The 6,029-nt window shown below is 34.5% G+C and overlaps 1 long non-coding RNA gene across 2 annotated transcripts; it reads left to right on the top strand.

The window, feature by feature from the left end:
- Positions 1 to 223: 223 nt before the first annotated feature.
- LOC133317282 (uncharacterized) lies at positions 224 to 4,939 on the top strand. Of its 2 annotated transcripts, none has more exons than XR_009752292.1 (5): positions 224 to 1,101; positions 1,450 to 1,507; positions 1,914 to 2,099; positions 3,892 to 3,982; positions 4,504 to 4,939. It is a non-coding gene; the product is annotated as an uncharacterized LOC133317282 (long non-coding RNA). The 2 variants fall into 2 exon arrangements; XR_009752291.1 differs by having other exon boundaries at positions 1,914 to 2,104.
- Positions 4,940 to 6,029: the final 1,090 nt, after the last annotated feature.

Below are 6,029 nucleotides of genomic sequence, written 5' to 3'. Positions count from 1 at the left end.
AGAGTTATGTTGTAGGAAAAGTGATTGTGTAATGTTATAGAGATTCGTTTTGCGTGCCTTAATTTTTTATTTATTTTTTTGTTTTAAAAAGTGTGGCCCCACAAAATGTTGTGAGAGTAGAAAAGTTTATTGTGTTATGTTAAAGGATAAAATGAAAACCATTAATTATATATCTAGGAATCCTTTCTTCCTTCTAATCTTATTTATTTTGAATTCTAGGTTACTCCCAATTTGGAGGTACTGTGGCTCAGTAAGGAAGAAGCCATGGAAATTGAGCAAGGAAAACTTCCTGTTGACCTCCAAGGAATAAACTACATCAATTTGCACGGCTTTCTTGATGAATTAGACATATTTCCATTTGGTTTCCATTCAAAGGTGATACTACACAGAATTGAAAAGCTTCGGGTGGTTGATAGTGCCTTCAAAGAGATATTCCCCTCTCAAAGGCCTCACATAGCTCATACTGAAATCCTTTCACAGCTTAAAGGATTGGAGCTTCAGAGTCTGTCCCAGCTTGAATCAATAGGGTTAGAGCATTCCTGGGTTGGCCCATTCCTTGAAAATCTTGAAACATTACTTGTTTCTGCATGCAATTGTTTGACAAACTTGATTCCATCATCCACTTTGTCTTTCTGCAATCTGACACAGCTTAATGTAAAGGATTGTGGTGGATTGAAATATTTGTTCACATCCTCAACCGCCAAAACATGGCCTAAACTGAAGGAGATGTGTGTAGCCAACTGTGAATCAATAAAAGAAATAGTGTTAACAAAGGGCAAGGAACAAGCTATAGATGATATGATAATATTCGAGCAGCTTAAGATTTTGACTCTTAGCTCGTTGCCAGAACTTGAATGCTTTTACTCGGGGAGTTCCTCTTTGCATTTCCCATCCTTGCAAGTAGTGTTGATCACCCGTTGCCACAGCATGAAATGTTTCTGTTATGCTGCCTATGATCAAACATATCATGTGTCGATGCTAATAGACGGTGCATGGTATTTTGAAGGAGATATAAATAATATAATCAAAAAAAAAGTGGGAGAATACAACAGAGGATGCTGATGAACAATGAGTCAGTATAATGACAGATTCCCATGACTTGTAAGTATATACAAATTAGCTGATTCTTATGGTGATGCAATATATGTTAATTAACTAACTTCCTCTCTGTCTTCTCAATTTGCATATTTTTGTGTTGTGCAGTGCACTAATTGGAAGCTAAACACACCAGAAAAATTGTATTGCCTCTATTTTAAAACATATCGTTAGCTAAATACCTTCAACTTCTGTTAATTATCCGAGAAGGCTCATTTCATCATCTAATTAGTAGTGGTCATTTTTTTATGTCCTCTACATCCATGAATTTTGGAACAGTAAATCAATATGTATTTTAACTCAATTATTTTGATCTTATCTGATCACATCATTTTTGTTAATAATTTGTTTCAGGAAAATTATAGTTGTCTTGTTTTTCAAGAAGCAACAGAGCTGAATACATGGAATGTTGGTGAGTTTGTTATTTTTCCTGCATTTATTTTTTCCTTCTCATGAAAACATGAATTTGAAAATAGTAAAACATTACATGACAAGTTCATTTTGAGAAATAAAAAAGATTGTTCATAAATGATAATGGATTCAATTTGATTTAGTATGCATAAAAACTCATAATTGTTAGAACTAGAATTTTAAAATCAGGCTAGCAAACAAATTAAATAAACATTTACATTTCATGGTCTCACATTTTCTTATGCTTTATGAAATATGATTTAATCATGAATTTTTTCCTTATCAAAGTTTGGGTGCCAACCACTGTCTTAATGAATAGACTCGTCATATTTTCCCTTTTTTTTTTTTTTCTAAGTTTGAAACAATTTTAACTTTCAACAACTATCTAATGTATTTTTAATTTGAAGGTTCAACGGGACTCAGTGCAATTAGATGATAAGTGGATAACATCATGACAACAACTATTGGCAAAGTGAGGGCTTTTCTTTTCTTGTGGAGTGTTGTGCTCATGAATAAAGTTTACCTGTATATGCTTACAGGAAGTGTGCTTTTGAAGTTGCTGAATAAAGCTGTCCTGTATTTTTATACAGGAGGTGAGGTGTGTACGGTTTTTAAGTTACAAGGGTATTTCATAAATAAATTTGACTTGCATTTTATAATGACCCTAGCTGATAAATCTTAGTTAGAGATTTAATTTAAGGATTTAAATGCCATAATTAGATTCAGTGAGCGATTTCGAGTATTTTGACTGTAATCATGACTATGTTATGAACAGTGCGTTCTGCCGGAGAATTTACAGTTTTGTGAATTAACCGGTAGAGCTTAAAATGAGCAAAATAATTTTAGGAACATAATTTGAAAATTCTGATGACAAATATGAGTTCAGAACGAAAAATTGTATAGTCTGGCACTTTCCGTGAAAATCTCGTGAATAATGTTTCTACCGGGTATTTTGTACTGCTGTTTAAGCAACCGGTAGAGTCCAGAAATAAATAACTGATGAAATAAGAATAAGAAAGTCCAATATATGCCAAGCAAGTCAATATAGGCCCAAGAAAATAATAAGTTTATAAGTGTTAAGTTTCAGAATTTAATAAAGTACAGTTAGTGGTTCACAGTGCATTTCGTTAAAAACGGTACAAAAACCATACTGTGAATTATAAATATTGTTCCTTAGAAAATAACAGTTAATGTAAAGGACTTTAGAAAAATAAAAATATATTTGTAGCTTTGAGTTAGTTCCGGGTTAGTTTAAGTGAAAATACGCGAAAGAAAAATACCCGGGTAAAAGGCCACATGTGCTCACCTTTTTAAGTCACTTAAGCTTCATTTCCAAATAAAATTCTCTCTCCTCTCCTCACTCCAAACCCGAGCTGCACCATGAGAAAGGGGGTTAGGGTATTTTTTTTTGATTTTGTTGATTCTCTTTGAATCTTCCACCAAATCTAATGACCCACCACATAAAATCGATTAGGAACTACTCAATGAATCCATTGCACCTATCCATTTGAGCTATAGTTGAGTGTGTGAAGAGTTATTCCTCCTCTCATTTTCGAGTTACTATTCATTGGAGGAGAAAAAGTGAGTTTTTGATGGAGCTTGGCTTGGAGATTGCTCTCTAGGCTTTGTACAAGTGTTTAGAGGTAAGAAACCTCTATTTCCATGATATTATTTTGATGATTTAAGTTATGAAATATATGAGCATGTTGTGAGTGGGGAATAATTGATGTTAGAATGTGAAATTTATGATGGATTATTGTTGTTTAGGAAGTTATAGTGTTGAGTAAGCATCCACATGTGATATAAAAATTTAAAAGCCCTATTGCATCTTCCTCCTAGGTTTCGGCCATCATGGAGTGAGTAGGAGTTATTGTGGAAAAAATTATATTATGTATTGTGAAGGTATAGTGTGTTGGAAATGAGTGAAAATGGATGAGTTAGTAAGAATGCCTAAGTAAAAAGGACTTGGTGTCTAAACTCAAAATAGGAATTTAGTGGAAGCATTCCTAGGTGTTTGCAAGTTGTAATGAAGTAACGAAAATGTATTGAAAAAGAGAAGGATCTTTGGAAATTCCCCTTGTAGGATTCGACCTATAGGGTATTTAGGGATATATTTTGTACATTTTATTTTAAATAAAATGTGTTGTAATAAATTGTATAAAGGTGATGAGTTTTGAAGAAAAATAGCATGATTTATGTTGAAAATTCCTAAGGGAATGGTTGATTAAATTAAAGAACACCAACGGTTATAAAGAGGTCTAGACTTGTGTATTGGCATAGGATTGGCAAAAATGCAAAGAAAGGAAAATAAGCGATAAAATATATGCTTATGAAATAATTATGGTATTGCATCATTTTATTGATGCATTGTAAATTATTCTCTAGGTGTGCTTAGGGATTGAGAAGGATCGGAAATCTCTTGAAACGATAAAAGTAACTTGTTCCACAAGTAAGCGTATTGGTAAAGCTTCAAGAGGTAAGCTCTATGTTTAAGGAGTCTTTTCCTACTTGAGTGCTCCACCATGGTTAGTGAACTATGGTTGGACTGTATGACTGTGATTTAGATGCTTTGTATAGATGCATTCATATAGAGTTATTTGATAACATGATATGTTTTTGCTCTGATATGACTTCTGTAATATGATTTCTGTAACAATCTCTGGCCATTGATTGTATAGTACCCGGATGTCCGCTTTGGGGTCCTCCCTCGGGACTGATGGTGTACGCCTCTGATATGTCTGGTTCCGCTTTGGGGTCCTCCCTCGGGAACACGTGCGTTGATTTCCGCTTGGGGTCCTCCCTTGGGAATGACGGCGCACATCTCTGATATGATATGGATATATGCTCTGTTCTGTTATGATATCTGTTATATGTTGTATTTGTATACTCTGTATCTGACTTTCATGCAGGAGTGAGCCAGGGGTATGGAGAATTCTCTATAAACCTGGAGCTTATTGAGATTTGTAATCTCACCCCTCTTTGGGGACATATTTTCAGGTGCCCAGATTCCCGGTGAGTCCTCACTAGGCAGGGACACGACACGTGGCCGAGGCAGTTGACAGATTGGATTTGGAGTGGCTGTAGGCTACTACCTTTTTGGAGTGTTTGATGTATTTTAGTATTTTCGCATTTGATGGATCATGATATTGATCCTTTATTGTGTATATGGCCTGTATATGTTTTGTACATGTCTGTCGCTTTGATGCATGTACATTTGGGTATTCAGGCACGTTATATGATGAGGTAGTATTCAGATATGTTTATGTGTTGGATTGCATGATGTTAGATATAGTGGCACTGAGCCAAGTTATGCATGCGCCCATGGATGGGCATTTGATTATATTTGTATAAACTGTTTATCAGGAATGCTTCTGTGAGGGATTGGAAAATCCCCAGTTGTCCGATTTATAGAGGAAACTCTGCCCGATTTTCGTTTACGACGAATGAGAATTTAAAAAGAAAAAGAAAAAGTTAGCTCGTATTTTCAGAAGTTAAGTCTTCCGCTGTTTTCTGTTTTATCATATGTATGTTAACTGAACCGGCTCGAGACGGGGATGTTACACATTTCTAGACGAGGTTTGCCTTGCTTGTAATTATGTTACAAAAGGGTACTGTCCTATGACTGAAGTTATCATGGAGAAAGCTGGCAACTTGACATGTATTTCTACATGTGGTGTGAAGTTGTTAAGTGTGTTTTAGAATAAGTTGATTCGTATTTTGACAGGCATTGTGTACAATTTTTGAGTTGTGGAATGTATCATGAATAACTTGACATGTATTTCTGCAGGCTGTGTGTGGTTTTCAAGTTGTGGAATATTTCATGAATAAATTGACTGATGTTCTACATTTGTTTACTATTTTCAAGTTGAAAATTGGGTTCAAGAATAAAGTTGACATGTATATCTGCATGAATTATATATGATTTTTAAACTACAGAGTGGTTCATAAAGTTTGTTTGTGTTTCCTCAAGATACGTCTGTAGTCTTTTTTTTATGGTAAATTGGAAATTTTTAAGTGATAGAAATGGTGTTCGTGAATTATGTTGACATGTGTTCATATAAGTGGTTAAGAATTTTAAAGTTGCAGATTGTAAATATAATAATAACTTACCATTGCTTCGCGTACAGTGCTCTAGATTCAAATAACACCGTTTGTTCGTGCATGTCATTTGAGATTTTAGCAGTTACATTAATAATGGAATGTAATAAAACAACCTGCCTTTGGAATTTAATTATTTTGTTGTGTTCCAATTGGCTGTGAATGTGATCATATTCTTGTTAGACTTTGTGTTGTTCTATTGCTTACAATATTCTTTTAACTTCTTTACTCTGTAATTGCATATAAACGTATTCTTTTTTCTTTTTTCTTTTTTTTTTTGGTGGTGGAGCCAAGCCCCAAAGAGAACAGAAAAAAAATTACACTCGAGAGCGTCTAGCTCTATGAACAGAGCTAAAATTACCACCTAATTTCAGGGAGAAGGGGGGGGGGGGGGAGAATTAAAAACAATAAAGTTTTCTTGATCT

Source organism: Gastrolobium bilobum, unplaced genomic scaffold (assembly GCF_033153095.1).
Source record: "Gastrolobium bilobum isolate Gb01-03AN ecotype WA unplaced genomic scaffold, APGP_CSIRO_Gbil_v1 utg1269, whole genome shotgun sequence".
In the NCBI taxonomy this organism is placed as follows: Eukaryota; Viridiplantae; Streptophyta; class Magnoliopsida; order Fabales; family Fabaceae; genus Gastrolobium; species Gastrolobium bilobum.
The sequence above is the reverse complement of the archived record's forward strand: the minus strand, read 5'-3'. Positions and strand labels throughout refer to the sequence as shown.